The following is a 22759-nucleotide window of genomic DNA, read 5'->3' on the forward strand; positions in this document are numbered from 1 at the left end:
ATCGGGCATTTCAATTTGTTGCGCCTGCACAGTGGCCGCCAGCAGGGGGTGTACTAGAGTGCCTTCACTTGAGAGCCGCAATATGGCCGCCTTCTCCCCGGTTATTCTGTAAATAGGAAAATAACCTCACAGGTTCACATAGGGCAGAGTTGCCACTACTAGTGCAGGGCTGTAACGTACAGTACTAAGGAAAAGCCATATACTAAAGCGGCACGGTGACCTCACCCTTCTCAGAGACACCAGGGCGCAGCACACTGTACGGGGTACACTTGGTACACACACCTGTTAGCTCAGGGCAGCACTATAGGACCCTCCTGTAATGCTGTGCTGGCGGCGTGTAGTGATCAGGGCACTGGGAGACTGGCTGGCTGGTCTCCGTCTCTGCTGCCTATAGAACTTCCACCTCTGTTATATATCAGGGCTGCTCTCCTGTGTGTTCTCTTCCTCTCCTACCTCACACTGGAACTGGCCGCCCAGAGAACGAGAGGGCAGCGGCTGACATCAGAGAGGGTGCAGCAATCTGTGTGGGCAGAGCCCCTCACAGCAAGGTGTCCTTATGCTGTGCCCCGTGTAATCACTGTGATCCATACAGACTCTCACCCTGGTATGCTCTCTATTTATTATTTTTTTTTTACACTGCGGCATGCTCGAGGGAAGGGAACAGGCACCCCCCCACCCCACCGCCACTACTCCTCCGCCAGCATCACTGCCGAGCCGGTCAGTGTTCCGGCGGCAATGAGCAGTAGGCAGCCACCAGCAACAACAGCCAGGAAGCTGTTACTCCCGGCAGCAGTAGCGTCAAGCTGCAATTCAGCCAGCGGCACGATGATCCGGGAGACAGTGGCAGCACAGGGAAGCAGTACCCCCTCCAATCGCAGCACCAACCAGGAGACTGAGGCAGCAACCCACCCCCAGCAGCAGCACCACCCTGATGATAGGTGAGATGCATTTTGGTGTCACAAGAAGGTGGCCGGAGTAGTGGCTGGCTGTGGTCACACCCCGGGCAAAAGTGATAGTGATTTCAGTGTTCCCTTGCGCGGGGATTGGATGTGTAGATGTATGGAGGCTATGTTTGTATAGATGTGAGCGGCAGTGTGCGGATGTATGAGAGCGGCAGTGTGCGGATGTATGAGAGCGGCAATGTACGGCTGTATAACTGCGTCGGTGTGCGGCTGTAAGAGTGCGATGGTGTGCGGCTGTAAGAGTGCGATGGTGTGCGGCTGTAAGAGTGCGGCAGTGTGCGGATGTATGAGAGCGGGGTTGTACGGATGTATGAGAGCGGCAGTGTATGGATGTATGAGAGCAGCAGTGTACAGTAGTGTGAGAGCGGCAGTGTGCGGATGTATGAGAGTGGCGGTGTACGGATGTATGAGAGCGGCAGTGTATGGATGGCAGCGTCATAGGGAGGGATGTCGGAATGCTGTTATAGGGTTCCTAATACAAAATGGAATCCGTATAGTGGGCGGGGCTGGCACCATGGCACCACGTTGGGCTTGATGGGCAGGTAGTGCGGCAAGTACCCCCAAATTGGCGTCTGACGTCGCCCGCAGTCCACACTGTTGTGAGGAGTCAGAGTTAATTTTGACTGTGTAGTGTACTCACAGAGGACCTACCGCCAGTCCCCTCCTCGCATCTGAGCAGCAGCTCAAGCTCTTATTTTCTTTTTAATCAGGAGAGGCCGAGTGAACTGTGAGCAGGGGGGCAGAGCTACATGGGACCCAGAGGGGCTGCTGTGCTGTCAGAGAGGGAGAGGAAGAGAGAGATGAAGCTACTGCAGATCCCCAGCTGATTGTGAGGTGCCGGGTTGAAGGGTGATGTGATCACCCTTCTCCCTCGCTGCCGCTGGGGACCGCATCTAGGCTTCCTCCATCGAGGGCATGCGGCGCAGCAGTGGGCAGCGTGAATGAGTTTGTCTGACTCATTATACTGCTGCCTGTTGTGGACACCTCCGTCCGTACGGACTGGTGTACATGCCCAGCACAGAGGTGACAGTGTTGGTGGAAGTGCTGCCCAGCTCTGACCCTGCAGGCCTCCCTGATCTGGCTGCGGCCGCTGCTGCTGCGGCCTGAAACCCCTGCCGGTCCCCTCCATAGACTTCCGCCTGGCCAGCGCTGAGGTACTAGGGGTAGCCCAGCTGCGGGAAGGGTATGTCTCTGGCTTTCTCTCCGGCAGGGGAAGGTGACAGCGGCGGAGGAAGTGCTGCCCACCTCAGACACTACAGGCCTCCCCGATCCAGCTGCGGCCACAGCTGATGCTGCCAGAACCCCCTGCTGGTCTCCTTTGTTGACTGCCGCATGACCAGTGCTGAAGTACTGGGGGTAAGCCAGCTACGGGAAGAGTGTCTCTGCCTCGGGCTCTCTCTCTCTGGCAGGGGAAGGAAGGGCTGATTCTCTGGATCAACAGGGAGGGCTGGGCTGCAGGAACACAGCACTGGAAGAAACAGGAGGCCGAACTCATGACCAAAAAGTGAGCAGTGCAGTGATCAGCCCCCTGGTCTTTCCCTCTCTCTGGGTGCAGAGCTGTATTCTACAGAGAGAGCTGGGATGGGAAGAAGGGGAACGGCACTTGACATACACATACACGCGCAACACCTGACACACACACACATACACGTGCGGCACCTGACACACACACACGTAGCATCAGACACAATAAAATAAACATGCAGCACCTGACCCACACATACACGCGCAACACCTGACACACACACATATACACGTGCGGCACCTGACACACGTAGCATCAGACACAATAAAATAAACATGCAGCACCTGACACATGCATATACACGCAGCACCTGACACATACATATACACGCACACCATCAGACACACACATACACATGCAGCACCTTACTCACACACATAGACACGTGTAGCACCTGACGCACACACATGTACACGTGCAGCACCTGACGCACACTCATGTACACACGCAGCAACTGACGCACACTCGTGTACACGCGCAGCACCTAATGCACACTCATGTACACATGCAGCACCCGACGCACACTCATGTACACGCGCAGCACCTAATGCACACTCATGTACACGTGCAGCACCTGACGCACACTCATGTACACGCGCAGCACCTGACACAGACATACGTATTCATGCACAGCACCAGACATACACTTGTACACACGCGGAGCACCTGATACTCACACACATATGCACCCGCAACACCTGACACACACACGTGCGGCAGCTGACGCATACACACGCACCATCAGACAAACACACACACACACACAGGAGCTGATACACAGGCAGCACCTGACACACACACACATACACGCGCAGCACCTGACACCACACACTCACACGTACAAGCAATGCATTTCACGCTTACCTCCAGCCTCAGTCACAGGCTGCTGCCGCCTACCCCCCTCCCTGCATCAGCTGCAAAGGCAGCAAAATATTTTGACTAAAGTCTCAAGGCCAATACACATTAAACGATGTCGCTCTGTGAGCGACATCGTCTAATGTTTCCCCCTCCCGGGCCGGCCGGCGGCCGACTGTACACACTGAGCGATATGACCGCTCATATCGCTCAGTGACGTCACGCCCCCGCCAGCCCTGCATGAAGGTCGTGGACGACAGTCCACATCCTTCATGCATGACCTACCGACAGCGACGATTGTTGCCGACCCGCGGGGCCGCGCATCGTTCGTCGCTGGCGGCATACACACTTAACGATAAAACGAGCGACGTCGCTCAAGGAGGGGGAAAATGAGCGACGTTGCTCATTAAATCGTTAAGTGTGTATGGACCTTAAACAATTCGGTTTGGTTAATAAAATAATTTTGCACAGAACAGTGATGTTATACGAACATTTTCATTAAACATTTAAATAATCAAATGTTTATTCTTACAGTGAAATTTTACATTTCTGAATAAAAAAAATAAATTTAAAAAAAGCGATGAAATTCCATAGACAAAAAACCTTACGGTTTCACATGTCCCATTAAGGCTTCTTAGACATGATCGAAATTTCAGAAACCTGTTGTAACTCTTCCACTCAAACTCCAAAAAGCAATGAAATTCCGATCATTAAGGCTGACGCCTTAATGGACGTGTTCCTTGCGCAATACAGATATGGTATGCCATCACAGCCTGTGGGTAAGTGCAGATTCAGCACTCTCACAGAGTGAGATTGCTGTCACTCACACAATGGTGGAGCTGCTAATTCACAGATTTGTGTGCTCATTGGAATACACACATGCAGTCTATGCAACTGAAAGTCTGAGCGGAAGACAAAGCTGCTCAGATGAGGTAAGAGTGTTGTTGATTGGAGGGAGGAGAGCGGTGTGGATGGGGGAACAGAAGTGTGTGGATAGAGGGAACACTAAGCAGCACTGATGGGGGGGACAAAGAAACACAGGGGGTAATTCAGACCGCAGCAGCAGCAATCGCAGTCTGAATTAGTTTGTGAGGTGCGCACGTGCAATGGCCGCACTGCGCGTGCGTACCCCAGGAGCCCAGTGAGGTGCTATCAGCATTTCAATGGCTGCGATCACCCTGCCTGATTGATAGGCAGAGATGGTTGCGGGGAAGGAGGGGGGCGTGCAAACAGCGTTAGAATGCCATTGGCAGGGCATGGTCTGCACAACGGAGGCGTTTCCGGACCACTGGGGGGTGGGCTGTAGCGGTTATCCCCTGCCAAGAGCGCAGGATCCACGAAATTTACCTTCAGGATGTCAGCTACATGAATGGGGTAAGAGTGGTGTGGATAGGGGGTAGATTAAGCAGCAAGTATGGGAAGGGAGACAGAGCGGTGCAGATGGGTTGAAAACACTGGCATGGATGGGTAGAAAACTGATGCAGATGGGAGAGAAGATAGTGTGCCATGTACTGAAGGAGGCAGAGTGACGTTGAAGAAGGAAACACTGAGCAGCACAGAGAGAAGGAAACGGTGGTACAGACAAGGCACAGGTGGGGAAAAACAGATGGTACAGATAAGTTAGTACAGACTAGCACAGATGGGAGAACACAGCAGTAGGGATTGGGGAAGACAGGGCAGCATGGGGGTGTATAGGGGAAGTAAGTGTAGATGCATAGACCGTAGATAGGGTATTATAGTTTTAGCAATTAACCAAGATGTTTGAGGGAGCTAAATGTGTATACTAAGTGAGATGGATGTATGGAGTTAGAAGGATGTTGTAACAAGGTGGGATTGTTGTGGTGACCGAATGGGATGGTTGTGGGCACTGTGTGGGATGGGAGCACCACAAAACTGCTCAGACCTTCAGTTGCATAGACTGCATGTGTGTATTCCAATGAGCACACAAATCTGTGAATTAGCAGCTCCACCATTGTGTGAGTGACAGCAATCTCACTCTGTGAGAGTGCTGAATCTGCACTTACCCACAGGCTGTGATGGCATACCATATCTGTATTGCGCAAGGAACACGTCCATTAAGGCGTCAGCCTTAATGATCGGAATTTCATTGCTTTTTGGAGTTTGAGTGGAAGAGTTACAACAGGTTTCTGAAATTTCGATCATGTCTAAGAAGCCTTAATGGGACATGTGAAACCGTAAGGTTTTTTGTCTATGGAATATATATATATATATATATATATATATATATATAAATATATATATAAAAAAACAACAACCTTGAGTTGGGCTTTTTTTGGGGCTTTTTAGGATTGGTTTGGGCTTGTTTTGGGCTTATTTTTCAGTCATCGGTTGCTTGTTTTCCATTTCAGAGTTGGCAACACTGGTGTAGGCTGGCCTGTGCTGTAGTTCTTGAACTGTACTATACCGACAGCATTTGTATTGTGTTTTGGCTGTGCTGCAACACAGTACTTATGTGTGTAATGTTTATGTATGTTTTTTTGCTTCTTTATGTCAATAAAGACTGCTTTTTCAATCCAATATCTGAAAACAATCAATGTTTATCTTTGATGGCAATAGAAGTGGTATGATATTTGCTGCTTTTGAAAGGCAATATCTGATATGTCCCCTATCTGGGAACCATATATTAAATGGCTTTTCAGAAAAGGAAGATGGTAGAAGAGCTTTCAGTACTTGTTGGACCGATGCACATTTCCTATTCTAGCCTCCAAAAACAGATTCAGTTGCATTTTCCAGTGTGTTTTAAATGCGCCTTTGCAAATGTCTTACATCGACAAACTTATTTAGTACTATTTTGCAAATAGGGTTACATTGTTGCAACATTGTGTTCCCTAATTGCTTGATTTTTTAAATGCAACAATTGATAAAGACACCTGATAACTGCTCTGTGGAGTCTTATTTTGCGTCTACTTCTTATCTTCATTTAATTCCCTACCTCTAATCAAGGCATTTTTAAATGCTGGGGGCTGCCAGGACGTGAGGCCTACCTAGACTTTAGATCTGAATTTGAATGTACTTGTGAACTAACTTAATTTCCTACTTCTAAATTCATTCCTAAATTCACTACTTACATGAATCCTGTAGTTGGGCATTTTGGGACTTCGATTGTGGGCATTGTTTTGTGTCCAGACCAGCAGCAGGTGGTGTGCATTTGCTGGAAAGGCAACGAAGACCTCCGATATGCTGCATCTCCTGATGTGTGTCTACTTCAAGTGGCTGTCAGCAAATGCCTGCTAGATACCCCATTCCAAGCTGATTGTGACTTCACGGAACATGCATCATAGAACAGGCATGCTAGAACATGGGTCTTCAACCTGCGACCCTCCAGCTGCTGTGGAACTACACATCCCAGCATGCCCTGCCTCAGTTTTAGCATACCTTAATAGCAAAACTGTGGCAGGGCATGCTGGGATGTGTAGTTTCACAGCAGCTGGAGGGCCACAGGATGAAGACCCATGTGCTAGAGCCAAGCCGCAGGTACATTGAATGCTAGCAAGCTGAATGTTTAAATCCTTTTTGTTCCGCAGCATTCCAATGCGGAAGATTCCATGGAACCAGAGATTATTCCATTGAGAAGGACATGCTGCCTGGATGACTGCACTGTGCAAATTAAGTCACGGAGCCAGTTGGCTTGTGGGTGGCTCTGGTGACTGGGTGGTTGGGTGGGCGGTGTGTCGGAGGTGGAGCACATGCAAATGAATGTGTATCATCCAGCTAGTGAGAGTGAAAACTCATGCAGGAGTGTGCCTGCTTGTCAGTGGGTTATGCACCTTGCCTGACGTCAAATCTACATGGAGCAGCTGGAGGGGACAAGAGCAGGTTTGCAAAATATAGATAGAAGAGCATATATGCTGGCGCATTCTCCATGATTGTGTCAGCTTATGTTTTGGTGCACTGCACTTTCCTCCACTAAGTTTTAGCTATTTTGGTTAAACGCAAGTGTAGTTGCTTCTCGCCCTTTTGGCTGTGATCTTGTATCGTGGTTGAAGAGTCTGCTGGAGGGATTGTTTTCTTCATTGGCGAGAGACTGAAGATATTCCAGGATGGAAGGCTTGGGAACACTATCCGTTTTTAAGTTGTGGAAGAGTTGAAAGACCGGATTGGACTACATTCTATAGTAAAGGATATCTTTGTATTTATTAATCCTCCCTTTATATGTGTCGGTCTTTCAATAAAGCTTCGGGCTTGTGATTCCCTCACCCTCTTACACTCCACACCCATAGCCTTATTAACTGTTGTATTATTGTATTGTTTAAATGTATAGTGCAGTTCATGATTTATAGTGTAGGCTGGCCTGTGCTGTAGTTCTTGAACTGTACTATACCGACAGCATTTGTATTGTGTTTTATCTGTGCTGCAACACAGTACTTATGTGTGTAATGTTTATGTATGTTTTTTTTCTTCTTTATGTCAATAAAGACTGCTTTTTCAATCCAATATCTGAAAACAATCAATGTTTATCTTTGATGGCAATAGAAGTGGTATGATATTTGCTGCTTTTGAAAGGCAATATCTGATATGTCCCCTATCTGGGAACCATATATTAAATGGCTTTTCAGAAAAGGGAGATGGTAGAAGAGCTTTCAGTACTTGTAGGACCGATGCACATTTCCTATTCTAGCCTCCAAAAACAGATTCAGTTGCATTTTCCAGCGTGTTTTGGATGCGCCTTTGCAAATGTCTTACATCGACAAACTTATTTAGTACTATTTTGCAAATAGGGTTACATTGTTGCAACATTGTGTTCCCTAATTGCTTGATTTTTTAAATGCAACAATTGATAAAGACACCTGATAACTGCTCTGTGGAGTCTTATTTTGTGTCTACTTTTTATCTACATTTAATTCTCTACCTCTTATCAAGGCATTTTTAAGTGCTGGGGGCTGCCAGGACGTGAGGCCTACCTAGACTTTAGATCTGAATTTGAATGTACTTGTGAACTAACTTCATTTCCTACTTCTAAATTCATTCCTAAATTCACTACTTACATGAATCCTGTAGTTGGGCATTTTGGGACTTCGATTGTGGGCATTGTTTTGTGTCCAGACCAGCAGCAGGTGGTGTGCATTTGCTGGAAAGGCATCGAAGACCTCCGATCTCCTGATGTGTGTCTCCCTCAAGTGGCTGTCAGCAAATGCCTGCTAGACACCCCATTCCAAGCTGATTGTGACATCACGGTACATGCATCATAGAACAGGCATGCTAGAACATGGGTCTTCAACCTGCGACCCTCCAGCTGCTGTGGAACTACACATCCCAGCATGCCCTGCCTCAGTTTTAGCATACCTTAATAGCAAAACTGTGGCAGGGCATGCTGGGATGTGTAGTTTCACAGCAGCTGGAGGGCCACAGGATGAAGACCCATGTGCTAAAGCCAAGCCGCAGGTACATTGAATGCTAGCAAGCTGAATATTTAAATCCTTTTTATTCCGCAGCATTCCAATGTGGAAGATTCCATGGAACCAGAGATCCTTCCATTGAGAAGGACATGCTGCCTGGATGACTACACTGTGCAAATTAAATCACGGTGCCAGTTGGCTTGTGGGTGGCTCTGGTCACTGGGTGGTTGGGTGGGTGGTGTGTCGGAGGTGGAGCACATGCAAATGATTGTGTATCATCCAGCTAGTGAGAGAGAAAACTCATGCAGGAGTGTGCCTGCTTGTCAGTGGGTTATGCACCTTTCCAGACGTCAAATCTACATGGAGCAGCTGGAGAGGACAAGAGCAGGTTTGCAAAATATAGACAGAAGAGCTCTCCAGCCTAGTTTGCTGTCTGTTTCCACTTCTCTTTTCTTGAGCCGCTCCCTTCTATGCCCTTGCGCACTATCCTGACTTCTCCCATCTGCTTACTTTGTGCCTTCCAACGCACAATGCGAACTACAGGTAGTGCTGCAGGGCCCACACCCTTTTACTTGCCATACAGAGCAGCTCTGGAGCTGTTACAGTGCCCAGCTTCTGCAAGAAATCAGCTTGAATGCTTCAGGGGCTGGGGCATAGCCAACATGAGCCCCACACCGAAGGAGGGTGGAGGTGTTTAATGCGAACTAGGGGTCATCCAAGCGCCGCAAAAGGCCGCCATGCCCTGCACGCCCCTTTTCTCTTTTCATATGCAGACGAGGGTTGAAGCCAAATTTGACCCACTGCTTGGATGACATCACCATATGCAAATCCATCTGCTGCAGGCCTTCCCCCAGGAATGCTTGCACTAGTTGTTGCATTTGGTTTGTTGTTTGGGGGTGCTTCAGTATTAGGCAGCCTTCTGCCCTCCCATGTTCATCTGAAAATATGTGTTCTCCCTGCAGTTGTTGTCCCCAGATGAGAGTTCCCTTGTGCTGCCTCAGTTGAATCTTCTTTACTTGACAGAGATGTGCCTGAGCAGCGGCCCTCCCCAGCCCTATCCCAAATCATACTTATTTTGCATAGGAGATACCATGGTCATGAAGATTGTTCTCCCAGGGTGAGGTTCATTCATTGCATTCTGGGTATGCTGACCCCTGTGATTTCCCCAAATGTGGGAAACTTGACTGCATTATTTGTGGTAGTGGGGGACTGTGTTTGTGCTTTCCTCTGGTCAGCTCTGGTAAAAGTCAGATTTATTTATCTCAGATCTTCCTCTAGCCTTGTTCCTCTTTCGAGAGTTCCCTTGTGCTGCCTCAGTTGGATCTCCTTTACTTGACAGGGGGGTGCCCAAGCTGCGACCCTCCCCAGCTCTAGCCCAACTCCTACTTACCTGCCAGGTGAGATACTATGATCATGAAGGTGCTTCTCCCAGGGCAAGGCTCACCCATTGCACTCTGGGTGTGCTGCCCCTGTGATTTCCCCAAATGTGGGAAACTTGACTGCATAATTTGTGTTTCCACTGGTCGGCTTTCATATAATTCAGATCTCTTTGTCTCAGGTCTCTCTCCAGCTTAGTTTGCAGTCTGTTTCCACTTCTTTTTTTTTGAGCCCCTCCCTTCTATACCCTTGTGCACTATCCTGACTTCTCCTCCTGTCTGCTTACTTTGTGCCTTCCAATGCACAATGCAAACTACAGGTAGTGCTGCAGGGCCCACAAACTTTTACTTGCATTACAGAGCAGCTCTGGAGCTGTTACAGTGCCAAGCTGCTGCAAGAAATCAGCTTGAATGCTTCAGGGGCTGGGGCATTGCCAACATGAGCCCCACACCGAAGGAGGGTGGGGGTGTTTAATGCGAACTAAGGGTCATCCAAGCGCCGCAAAAGGCCGCCATTCCCTACATACCCCTTTTCTCTTTTCATATGCAGATGAGGGTTCCAGCCAACTTTGGCCCACTGCTTGGATGACATCACCATATGCAAATCCATCTGCTGCAGGCCTTCCCCAGGAATGCTTGCACTAGTTGTTGCATTTGGTTTGTTGTTTGGGGGTGCTTCAGTATTAGGCAGCCTTCTGCCCTCCCATGTTCATCTGAAAATATGTGTTCTCCCTGCAGTTGTTGTCCCAAGATGAGAGTTCCCTTGTGCTGCCTCAGTTGAATCGCCTTTACTTGACAGAGATGTGCCTGAGCAGCGGCCCTCCCCAGCCCTATCCCAAATCATACTTATTTTGCATAGGAGATACCATGGTCATGAAGATTGTTCTCCCAGGGTGAGGTTCATTCATTGCATTCTGGTTATGCTGACCGCTGTGATTTCCCCAAATGTTGGAAACTCGACTGCATTATTTGTGGTAGTGGGGGGCTGTGTTTGTGCTTTCCTCTGGTCAGCTCTGGTAAAAGTCAGATTTCTTTGTCTCAGATCTTCCTCTAGCCTTGTTCTTCTTTCGAGAGTTCCCTTGTGCTGCCTCAGTTGGATCTCCTTCACTTGACAGGGGGGTGCCCGAGCAGCGACCCTCCCCAGCTCTAGCCCAACTCCTACTTACCTGCCAGGTGAGATCCTATGATCATGTAGGTGCTTCTCCCAGGGCAAGGCTCACCCATCGCACTCTGGGTGTGCTGCCCCTATGATTTCCCCAAATGTGGGAAACTTGACTGCATAATTTGTGTTTCCCCTGGTCGGCTCTCGTATAATTCAGATGTCTTTGTCTCAGGTCTCTCTCCAACCTAGTTTGCTGTCTGTTTCCACTTCTCTTTTCTTGAGCCGCTCCCTTCTATGCCCTTGCGCACTATCCTGACTTCTCCCGTCTGCTTACTTTGTGCCTTCCAACGCACAATGCGAACTACAGGTAGTGCTGCAGGGCCCACACCCTTTTACTTGCCTTACAGAGCAGCTCTGGAGCTGTTACAGTGCCCAGCTGCTGCAAGAAATCAGCTTGAATGCTTCAGGGGCTGGGGCATAGCCAACATGAGCCCCACACCGAAGGAGGGTGGAGGTGTTTAATGCGGACTAGGGGTCATCCAAGCGCCGCAAAAGGCCGCCATGCCCTGCACGCCCCTCTTCTCTATTCATATGCAGATGAGTGTTGAAGCCAACTTTGACCCACTGCTTGGATGACATCACCATATGCAAATCCATCTGCTGCAGGCCTTCCCCCAGGAATGCTTGCACTAGTTGTTGCATTTGGTTTGTTGTTTGGGGGTGCTTCAGTATTAGGCAGCCTTCTGCCCTCCCATGTTCATCTGAAAATATGTGTTCTCCCTGCAGTTGTTGTCCCCCGATGAGAGTTCCCTTGTGCTGCCTCAGTTGAATCTCCTTTACTTGACAGAGATGTGCCTGAGCAGCGGCCCTCCCCAGCTCTATCCCAAATCATACTTATTTTGCATAGGAGATACCATGGTCAAGAAGATTGTTTTCCCAGGGTGAGGTTCATTCATTGCATTCTGGGTATGCTGACCCCTGTGATTTCCCCAAATGTGGGAAACTGGACTGCATTATTTGTGGTAGTGAGGGACTGTGTTTGTGCTTTCCTCTGGTCAGCTCTGGTAAAAGTCAGATTTCTTTGTCTCAGATCTTCCTCTAGCCTTGTTCTTCTTTCGAGAGTTCCCTTGTGCTGCCTCAGTTGGATCTCCTTCACTTGACAGGGGGGTGCCCGAGCAGCGACCCTCCCCAGCTCTAGCCCAGCTCCTACTTACCTGCCAGGTGAGATACTATGATCATGAAGGTGCTTCTCCCAGGGCAAGGCTCACCCATTGCACTCTGGGTGTGCTACTCCTGCGGTTTCCCCAAATGTTGGACACTTGACTGCATAATTTGTGTTTCACCTGGTCGGCTCTCGTATAATTCAGATCTCTTTGTCTCAGGTCTCTCTCCAGCCTAATTTGCAGTCTGTTTCCACTTCTCTTTTCTTGAGTTGCTCCCTTCTATGCCCTTGCGCACTATCCTGACTTCTCCCGTCTGCTTACTTTGTGCCTTCCAACACACAATGCAAACTACAGGTAGTGCTGCAGGGCCCACACCCTTTTACTTGCCTTACAGAGCAGCTCTGGAGCTGTTACAGTGCCCAGCTGCTGCAAGAAATCAGCTTGAATGCTTCAGGGGCTGGGGCATAGCCATCATGAACCCCACACCGAAGGAGGGTGGAGGTGTTTAATGCGAACTAGGGGTCATCCAAGCACCGCAAAAGGCCGCCATGCCCTGCATGCCAATTTTATCTTTTCATAAGCAGACGAGGGTTGAAGCCAACTTTGACCCACTGTTTGGATGACATCACCATATGCAAATCCATCTGCTGCAGGCCTTCCCCCAGGAATGCTTGCACTAGTTGTTGCATTTGGTTTGTTGTTTGGGGGTGCCTCAGTATTAGGCAGCCTTCTGCCCTCCCATGTTCATCTGAAAATATGTGTACCTCCTGCAGTTGTTGTCCCCAGATGAGAGTTCCCTTGTGCTGCCTCAGTTGAATCTCCTTTACTTGACAGAGATGTGCCTGAGCAGCGGCCCTCTCCAGCCCTATCCCAAATCATACTTATTTTGCATAGGAGATACCATGGTCATGAAGATTGTTCTCCCAGGGTGAGGTTCATTCATTGCATTCTGGGTATGCTGACCCCTGTTATTTTCCCAAATGTGGTAAACTTGACAGCATTATTTGTGGTAGTGGGGGACTGTGTTTGTGCTTTCCTCTGCTCAGCTCTGGTAAAAGTCAGATTTCTTTGTCTCAGATCTTCCTCTAGCCTTGTTCTTCTTTCGAGAGTTCCCTTGTGCTGCCTCAGTTGGATCTCCTTCACTTGACAGGGGGGTGCCCGAGCAGCGACCCTCCCCAGCTCTAGCCCAACTCCTACTTACCTGCTAGGTGAGATACTATGATCATGAAGGTGCTTCTCCCAGGGCAAGGCTCACCAATTGCACTCTGGGTGTGCTGCTCCTGCGATATCCCCAAATGTGGGAAACTTGACTGCATAATTTGTGTTTTCCCTGGTCGGCTCTCGTATAATTCAGATCTCTTTGTCTCATGTCTTTCTCCAGCCTAGTTTGCTGTCTGTTTACACTTCTCTTTTCTTGAGCCACTCCCTTCTATGCCCTTGCGCACTATCTTGACTTCTCCCGTCTGCTTACTTTGTGCCTTCCAACGCACAATGCGAACTACAGGTAGTGCTGCAGGGCCCACACCCTTTTAGTTGCCTTACAGGGCAGCTCTGGAGCTATAACAGTGCCCAGCTGCTGCAAGTAATCAGCTTGAATGCTTCAGGGGCTGGGGCATAGCCAACATGAGCCCCACACCGAAGTAGGGTGGAGGTGTTTAATGCGAACTAGGGGTCATCCAAGCGCCGCAAAAGGCCGCCATGCCCTGCACGCCCCTTTTCTCTTTTCATATGCAGACGAGGGTTGAAGCCAACTTTGACCCACTGCTTGGATGACATCACCATATGCAAATCCATCTGCTGCAGGCCTTCCCCCAGGAATGCTTGTACTAGTTGTTGCATTTGGTTTGTTGTTTGGGGGTGCTTCAGTATTAGGCAGCCTTCTGCCCTCCCATGTTCATCTGAAAATATGTGTTCTCCCTGCAGTTGTTGTCCCCAGATGAGAGTTCCCTTGTGCTGCCTCAGTTGAATCTCCTTTACTTGACAAGGGAGGCATTTTGGATTTTTTCTTTGGGTACCCTTACACCTGATGGTCTGAATGAGAGCATCGAACTGAACAACATTGGCAGTCTCTGAAGATTTTATCTATTGATTTACCTAATATATTATTTATTGAATATCCATTTATTGTATGTTTAATAAATAAACAAAATTATTAGAAGTAGCTATTTTGGAAACAGCTTTCCTTTTAGGATGAAACTGTATAATCCTGTTGTATGTGTTCCTTTAAAGTTCTTTAGTAAAATCCACTAGTAATGATGAACATCAGATTTCTTCCTCCATCCTCTTTTTACACTTTCTCTTGGTTCTATATATATATATATTTTTTTTTATTTTTATTTTTTCCCCTCCTTCTCCCAAAAGGCCCCCCTCCCTCCCCCCCCTCCCTGTTTTAAATTTTAAAATCTTTAAATATTTAAATCTTCGAATCCTTAAATTGTCTGTTTAATATTTATTTTTTCTTCAATTCTTTTTGTTGTTTAAACAGCAATGTAGTTATTCCAGGGGTTAAAATAATGAAATATAGAAATAATATTAACAAAAATTAAAGGTAAAAATGAATTGATAGAATGATCCCATTAAAAGTAAATAAATAATATGGATGTTAAGCTGAGCGGGTTGGATTCAAACATGGGACTAGCTGCATAGAGTGCATTTGATGTTTCCCCTGCGCCACAAGAACTGCTTTAGTAGTGGCATGGATTTATGTTACCCTAAAAGGTTTTATATAAGTAAATGGGGATCCTTAGTGCTGAGTCTCTGAATTATGTATATGTGATTATAGATATGAGGTATTGATTGAAAGATTATAGGTTAATCTGTATATAGATTATATATTTTCTGTTATTTTTTAAACCACCTTGTTGCTTATTTTATTATTATTTTTAATCACCATGTTGCTTATTTTTATATTATGAAATGCCTTTATATGTGCAATTGCAATTAGAAAGTTGTTCCATATGTGAGTCATTACATGTATGCATCCAATTAGTACATGTATGTATCCAATCAACTAATTAGTAATGCTATTGGTCCGGTGCATTTTAAAAAGAGCCTGCTAGGCTGCTGATGTATCCTCTGACGAAACCGCTCTTGGATAACAGCGGAGAAACGCGTAAGGAAGGTGATTACCGGACACTCTGATTGCTGAGATATAAGCCCGTTCATGAACGAGCTACATCACGGCGGACGTCTAATGTAAAGACAGCGGTGAAGGGGAAAAAGCAATTTGAGACCGAGCAAAAGGAGGTCTCTACCCCACGGCAGGGAGAAATATCCCGACCGCGAGTGCCAATAAGATCCATCCACGGTTAACGGGGGTCGTAGCATACCGCTGTGTTTCACCAACCATCACAGCGCTCTCCCCCTGTTTTCTTTCATTACTCACGTGAGTTACATATGAACTTTAACTGCAGTAAATAATAAGAATTTACTTACCGATAATTCTATTTCTCATAGTCCGTAGTGGATGCTGGGGACTCCGTAAGGACCATGGGGAATAGCGGCTCCGCAGGAGACTGGGCACATCTAAAGAAAGCTTTAGGACTATGTGGTGTGCACTGGCTCCTCCCCCTATGACCCTCCTCCAAGCCTCAGTTAGGATACTTTGCCCGGACGAGCGTACACAATAAGGAAGGATTTTGAATCCCGGGTAAGACTCATACCAGCCACACCAATCACACCGTATAACTTGTGATCTGAACCCAGTTAACAGTATGATAACAGAGGAGCCTCTGAAAAGATGGCTCCCAACAATAATAACCCGATTTTTGTAACAATAACTATGTACAAGTATTGCAGACAATCCGCACTTGGGATGGGCGCCCAGCATCCACTACGGATTATGAGAAATAGAATTATCGGTAAGTAAATTCTTATTTTCTCTAACGTCCTAAGTGGATGCTGGGGACTCCGTAAGGACCATGGGGATTATACCAAAGCTCCCAAACGGGCGGGAGAGTGCGGATGACTCTGCAGCACCGAATGAGAGAACTCCAGGATAAAGCCGCCAATTCTGACACGCGCCTGGCCCAGGCCAAGGCCAACAGCATGACCACTTTCCATGTGAGATATTTTAACTCCACAGATTTAAGTGGTTCAAACCAATGTGACTTTTGGAACCCAAACTACATTGAGATCCCAAATTGCCACTGGAGGCACAAAAGGAGGCTGTATATGCAGTACCCCTTTTACAAACGTCTAAACTTCAGGGACTGAAGCTAGTTCTTTTTTGGAAGAAAATTGACAGGGCCGAAATCTGAACCTTAATGGACCCCAATTTCAGGCCCATAGACACTCCTGTTTGCAGGAAATGTAGGAATCGACCCAGTTGAATTTCCTCCGTCTGGCCTTACTGGCCTCGCACTACGCAACATATTTTCGCCAATTGCGGTGATAATGTTTTTGCGGTTACATCCTTCCTGGCTTTAGATCAGGATATGGATGACTTCATCCGGAATGCCTTTTTTCCTTCAGGATCCGGTGTTCAACCGGCATGCCGTCAAACGCAGCCGCGGTAAGTCTTGGAACAGACAGGGTCCTTGCTGGAGCAGGTCCCTTCTTAGAGGTAGAGGCCACGGATCCTCCGTGAGCATCTCTTGAAGTTCCGGTTACCAAGTCCTTCTTGGCCAATCCGGAGCCACGAATATAGTGCTTTCTCCTCTCCATCTTATCAATCTCAGTACCTTGGGTATGAGAGGCAGAGGAGGGAACACATACACTGACTGGTACACCCACAGTGTTACCAGAGCGTCTACAACTATTGCCTGAGGGTCTCTTGACCTGGCGCAATACCTGTCGAGTTTTTTAATCATGTGGACGACTTCTGGGTGAAGTCCCCACTCTCCCGGGTGGAGGTCGTGCTGAGGAAGTCTGCTTCCCAGTTGTCCACTCCCGGAATGAATACTGTTGACAGTGCTATCACATGATTTTCCGCCCAGCGAAGAATCCCTGCAGCTTCTGCCATTGCCCTCCTGCTTCTTGTGCCACCCTGTCTATTTACGTGGGTGACTGCCATGATGTTGTCCGACTGGATCAACACCGGCTGACCTTGAAGCAGAGGTCTTGCTAAGCTTAGAGCATTGTAAATGGCCCTTAGCTTCAGGATATTTATGTGAAGTGATGTATCCAGGCTTGACCCTAAGCCCTGGATATTCCTTCCCTGTGTGACTGCTCACCAGCCTCGCAGGCTGGCATCCGTGGTCACCAGGACCCAGTCCTGAATGCCGAATCTGCGGCCCTCTAGAAGATGAGCACTCTGCAACCACCACAGGATGGATACCCTTGTCCTTGGTGACAGGGTTATCCGCTGATGCATCTGAAAATGCGACCCGGACCATTTGTCCAGTAGGTTCCACTGGAAAGTTCTTGCGTGGAATCTAACGAATGGGATTGCTTCGTAGGAAGCCACCATTTTTACCCAGAACCCTTGTGCATTGATGCACTGAGACTTGGTTCGGTTTTAGGAGGTTCCTGACTAGCTCGGATAACTCCCTGGCTTTCTCTTCCGGGAGAAACACCTTTTTTCTGGACTGTGTCCAGGAACATCCCTAGGAAACAGAAGACAAGTCGTCGGAACCAGCTGCGATTTTGGAATATTGAGAATCCAATCGTGCTGCCGCAACACTACCTGAGATAGTGCTACACCGACTTCCAACTGTTCCCTGGATCTTACCCTTATCAGGGAATCGTCCAAGTAAGGGATAACTAAAATTCCCTTCCTTCGAAGGGATATCATTTCGGCCATTACCTTGGTAAAGACCCGGGGTGCCGTGGACCATCCCTACGGCAGCGTCTGAACTGATAGTGACAGTTTTGTACCATAACCTGAGGTACCCTTGGTGAGAAGGGTAAATTTTGACATGAAGGTAAGCATCCTTGATGTCCCGAGACATCATGAAGTCCCCTTCTTCCAGGTTCGCAATCACTGCTCTGAGTGACTCAATCTTGAATTTGAACCTCTGTATGTAAGTGTTCAAAGATTTTAGATTTTAGATTTAGAATCGGTCTCACCGAGCCGTCTGGCTTCGGTACCACAATAGTGTGGAATAATACCCCGTTCCCTGTTGCAGGAGGGGTACCTTGATTATCACCTGCTGGGAATACAGCTTGTGAATGGCTTCCAAAACTGCCTCCCTGTCAGAGGGAGACGTCGGTAAAGCCGACTTTTGGAAACGGCGAGGGGGAGACGTCTCGAATTCCAATATGTACCCTTGAGATATTACCTGAAGGATCCAGGGGTCTACTTGCGAGTGAGCCCACTGCGCACTGAAATTCATTGAGAACGGGCCCCCACCGTGCCTGAGCTTGTAAGGCCCTAGCGTCATACTGAGGGCTTGGCAGAGGCGGGAAAGGGTTTCTGTTCCTGGGAACTGGCTAATCTCTTCAGCCTTTTTCCTCTCCCTCTGTCACGAGCAGAAAAGAGGAACCTTTTGTCCGCTTGCCAACAAAGGACTGCGCCTGATAATACGGCGTCTTATTTTGAGAGGCGACCTGGGGTACAAACGTGGATTTCCCAGTTGTTGCCGTGGCCACCAGGTCTAAAAGACCGACCCCAAATGTCCCCTTTCAAAGGCAATACTTCCAAATGCCGTTTGGAATCCGCATCACCTGACCATTTTACTGGTAGAATTGGACAACGCACTTATACTTGATGCCAGTCGGCAAATATTCCGCTGTGCATCATGCATATATAGAAATGCATCTTTTAAATGCTCTATAGGCAATAATATACTATCCTTATCTAGGATATCAATATTTCCAGTCAGGGAATCCGACCATGCCAACCCAGCACTGCACCTCCAGGCTGAGGCGATTGCTGGTCGCAGTATAACACCAGTATGTGTGTGAATACATTTTTGGATACCCTCCTGCTTTCTATCAGCAGGATCCTTAAGGGCGGCCATCTCATGAGAGGGTAGAGCCCTTGTTCTTACAAGCGTGTGAGCGCCTTATCCCCCCTAGGGGGTGTTTCCCAACGCACCCTAACCTCTGGCGGGAAAGGGTATACAGCCAATACTTTTTAAGAAATTATCAATTGTTATCGGGGGGGAAACCCACGCATCATCACACACCTCATTTTATTTCTCAGATTCAGGAAAACTACAGGTAGTTTTTCCCTCACCGAACATAATACCCCTTTTTGGTGGTACTCGTATTATCAGAAATGTATAAAACATTTTCCATTGTCTCAATCATGTAACGTGTGGCCCTACTGGAAATCACGGTTGTCTCTTCACCGTCGACACAGGAGTCAGTATCCGTGTCGGCGTCTGTATCTGCCATCTGAGGTAACGGGCGCTTTAGAGCCCCTGACGGCCTATGAGACGTCTGGACAGGCACAAGCTGAGTAGCCGGCTGTCTCATGTCAACCACTGTTTTTTTGTTTTGTTTTTTTATACAGAGCTGACACTGTCACGTAATTTTCAACAGTACATCCACTCAGGTGTCGACCCCCTAGGTGGTGACATCACTGTTACAGACACTCTGCTCCGTCTCCACATCATTTTTCTCCTCATACATGTCGACACAAACGTACCGACACACAGCACACACACAGGGAATGCTCTGATAGAGGACAGGACCCCACTAGCCCTTTGGGGAGACAGAGGGAGAGTATGCCAGCACACACCAGAGCGCTATATATATATATACAGGGATAACCTTATATAAGTGTTTTTCCCCTTATAGCTGCTGTATGTTTTAATACTGCGCCTAATTAGTGCCCCCCTCTCTTTTTTTAACCCTTTCTGTAGTGTAGTGACTGCAGGGAAGAGCCAGGGAGCTTCCCTCCAACTGAGCTGTGAGGGAAAATGGCGCCAGTGTGCTGAGGAGATAGTCTTCGCCCCCTTTTCGGCGGCCTTATCTCCCGTTTTTCTGTATATTCTGGCAGGGGTCAAATGCATCCATATAGCCCAGGAGCTATATGTGATGTATTTTTTGCCATGTAAGGTATTTTTATCATGTTTTATTGCGTCTCGGGGCGCCCCCCCCAGCGCCCTGCACCCTCAGTGACCGGAGTATGAAGTGTGCTGAGAGCAATGGCGCACAGCTGTGCGCTACCTTATTGAAGACAGGAACGTCTTCTGCCGCCGATTTTTCCGGACCTCTTCGCTCTTCTGGCTCTGTAAGGGGGCCGGCGGCGAGGCTCTGGGACCCATCCAGGCTGGGCCTGTGATCGTCCCTCTGGAGCTAATGTCCAGTAGCCAAGAAGCCCAATCCACTCTGCACGCAGGTGAGTTCGCTTCTTCTCCCCTTAGTCCCTCGATGCAGTGAGCCTGTTGCCAGCAGGTCTCACTGATAATAACAAACCTAAACTAAAACTTTCACTAAGAAGCTCAGGAGAGCCCCTAGTGTGCACCCTTCTCGTCGGGCACAGAAATCTAACTGAGGCTTGGAGGAGGGTCATAGGGGGAGGAGCCAGTGCACACCACATAGTCCTAAAGCTTTCTTTAGATGTGCCCAGTCTCCTGCGGAGCCGCTATTCCCCTTGGTCCTTACGGAGTCCCCAGCATCCACTTAGGACGTTAGAGAAAAGAGGCGTTGGTTACAACTGTTGCTGTTCATCCACAAGAAGGAATTTAATGTATCAATTACAATTGGAAAGTAACGATTAAATTACAACAGCTGTATCCAGTAGGATTTTTTGGACCCTTTAATAAACATTCCGTTGTCATCAAGAGCAATATGAAATAGATCCTGATTACATTTAGATATGGATAGTGGTGCCTATATATGTTGACTCCATTGTATTTTATTGAATGTGGGTTTCTTCTGTCTATATATATTTTTTAAAAATAAAGAGCTTGTATATTTTATTTTTTGCGCTCCCTTGATAACAAGTGTGATTATCTTTAAAATTTGGTTTATTATTGGTAGAACAGTACTACCTATGGGAGCAGCATTTTATAATATATGGTGAAAATTAATAGATGTATAAAGATTAAATAAGCAACAAATTGGTGAAATAGATAAGTTTTGATAGGAGCGCTGGGTTCTATATATATATATTGACATTTGGTTATATATATGTATAGACTTTATAAATTCTTGACAGAGATGTGCCTGAGCAGCGGCCCTCCCCAGCCCTATCCCAAATCATACTTATTTTGCATAGGAGATACCATGGTCATGAAGATTGTTCTCCCAGGGTGAGGTTCATTCATTGCATTCTGGGTATGCTGACCCCTGTGATTTCCCCAAATGTGGGAAACTCGACTGCATTATTTGTGGTAGTGGGGGACTGTTTTTGTGCTTTCCTCTGGTCAGCTCTGGTAAAAGTCAGATTTATTTGTCTCAGATCTTCCTCTAGCCTTGTTCTTCTTTCGAGAGTTTCCATGTGCTGCCTCAGTTGGATCTCCTTCACTTGACAGGGGGGTGCCCGAGCAGCGACCCTCCCCAGCTCTAGCCCAACTCCTACTTACCTGCTAGGTGAGATACTATGATCATGAAGGTGCTTCTCCCAGGGCAAGGCTCACCCATTGCACTCTGGGTGTGCTGCTCCTGCGGTTTCCCCAAATGTTGGACACTTGACTGCATAATTTGTGTTTCCCCTGGTCGGCTCTCGTATAATTCAGATCTCTTTGTCTCAGGTCTCTCTCCAGCCTAGTTTGCTGTCTGTTTCCACTTCTCTTTTCTTGAGTTGCTCCCTTCTATGCCCTTGCGCACTATCCTGACTTCTCCTGTCTGCTTACTTTGTGCCTTCCAACGCACAATGCAAACTACAGGTAGTGCTGCAGGGCCCACACCCTTTTACTTGCCTTACAGAGCAGCTCTGGAGCTGTTACAGTGCCCAGCTGCTGCAAGAAATCAGCTTGAATGCTTCAGGGGCTGGGGCATAGCCCCACACCGAAGTAGGGTGGAGGTGTTTAATGCGAACTAGGGGTCATCCAAGCGCCGCAAAAGGCCGCCATGCCCTGCACGCCCCTTTTCTCTTTTCATATGCAGACGAGGGTTGAAGCCAACTTTGACCCACTGCTTGGATGACATCACCATATGCAAATCCATCTGCTGCAGGCCTTCCCCCAGGAATGCTTGCACTAGTTGTTGCATTTGGTTTGTTGTTTGGGGGTGCTTCAGTATTAGGCAGCCTTCTGCCCTCCCATGTTCATCTGAAAATATGTATTCTCCCTGCAGTTGTTGTCCCCAGATGAGAGTTCCCTTGTGCTGCCTCAGTTGAATCTCCTTTACTTGACAGAGATGTGCCTGAGCAGCGGCCCTCCCCAGCCCTATCCCAAGTCATACTTATTTTGCATAGGAGATACCATGGTCATGAAGATTGTTCTCCCAGGGTGAGGTTCATTCATTGCATTCTGGGTATGCTGACCCCTATGATTTCCCCAAATGTGGGAAACTCGACTGCATTATTTGTGGTAGTGGGGGACTGTGTTTGTGCTTTCCTCTGGTCAGCTCTGGTAAAAGTCA

The 22759-nt window shown here is 47.8% G+C and overlaps 11 non-coding genes across 11 annotated transcripts; all 11 read left to right on the forward strand.

Moving 5' to 3' along the window:
* The first annotated feature begins 9765 nt into the window (after nucleotides 1-9765).
* LOC135040906 (U1 spliceosomal RNA) lies at nucleotides 9766-9929 on the forward strand. Its single transcript, XR_010234665.1, has one exon. It is a non-coding gene; the product is annotated as a U1 spliceosomal RNA (small nuclear RNA).
* A 152-nt stretch (nucleotides 9930-10081) lies between these two features.
* On the forward strand, nucleotides 10082-10244 carry LOC135040931 (U1 spliceosomal RNA). Its single transcript, XR_010234688.1, has one exon. It is a non-coding gene; the product is annotated as a U1 spliceosomal RNA (small nuclear RNA).
* A 673-nt stretch (nucleotides 10245-10917) lies between these two features.
* Nucleotides 10918-11081, forward strand: LOC135040922 (U1 spliceosomal RNA). Its single transcript, XR_010234680.1, has one exon. It is a non-coding gene; the product is annotated as a U1 spliceosomal RNA (small nuclear RNA).
* A 152-nt stretch (nucleotides 11082-11233) lies between these two features.
* LOC135040944 (U1 spliceosomal RNA) lies at nucleotides 11234-11396 on the forward strand. Its single transcript, XR_010234700.1, has one exon. It is a non-coding gene; the product is annotated as a U1 spliceosomal RNA (small nuclear RNA).
* Nucleotides 11397-12067: 671 nt separating this feature from the next.
* LOC135040915 (U1 spliceosomal RNA) lies at nucleotides 12068-12231 on the forward strand. Its single transcript, XR_010234673.1, has one exon. It is a non-coding gene; the product is annotated as a U1 spliceosomal RNA (small nuclear RNA).
* A 152-nt stretch (nucleotides 12232-12383) lies between these two features.
* LOC135040938 (U1 spliceosomal RNA) lies at nucleotides 12384-12546 on the forward strand. The gene has a single exon (XR_010234695.1). It is a non-coding gene; the product is annotated as a U1 spliceosomal RNA (small nuclear RNA).
* Nucleotides 12547-13217: 671 nt separating this feature from the next.
* LOC135040917 (U1 spliceosomal RNA) lies at nucleotides 13218-13381 on the forward strand. Its single transcript, XR_010234675.1, has one exon. It is a non-coding gene; the product is annotated as a U1 spliceosomal RNA (small nuclear RNA).
* A 152-nt stretch (nucleotides 13382-13533) lies between these two features.
* Nucleotides 13534-13696, forward strand: LOC135040940 (U1 spliceosomal RNA). Its single transcript, XR_010234696.1, has one exon. It is a non-coding gene; the product is annotated as a U1 spliceosomal RNA (small nuclear RNA).
* A 7739-nt stretch (nucleotides 13697-21435) lies between these two features.
* LOC135040905 (U1 spliceosomal RNA) lies at nucleotides 21436-21599 on the forward strand. The gene has a single exon (XR_010234664.1). It is a non-coding gene; the product is annotated as a U1 spliceosomal RNA (small nuclear RNA).
* Nucleotides 21600-21751: 152 nt separating this feature from the next.
* LOC135040941 (U1 spliceosomal RNA) lies at nucleotides 21752-21914 on the forward strand. Its single transcript, XR_010234697.1, has one exon. It is a non-coding gene; the product is annotated as a U1 spliceosomal RNA (small nuclear RNA).
* A 661-nt stretch (nucleotides 21915-22575) lies between these two features.
* On the forward strand, nucleotides 22576-22739 carry LOC135040904 (U1 spliceosomal RNA). Its single transcript, XR_010234663.1, has one exon. It is a non-coding gene; the product is annotated as a U1 spliceosomal RNA (small nuclear RNA).
* The last annotated feature ends 20 nt before the right edge of the window (nucleotides 22740-22759 follow it).

Source organism: Pseudophryne corroboree, unplaced genomic scaffold, assembly GCF_028390025.1.
Source record: "Pseudophryne corroboree isolate aPseCor3 unplaced genomic scaffold, aPseCor3.hap2 scaffold_780, whole genome shotgun sequence".
In the NCBI taxonomy this organism is placed as follows: Eukaryota; Metazoa; Chordata; class Amphibia; order Anura; family Myobatrachidae; genus Pseudophryne; species Pseudophryne corroboree.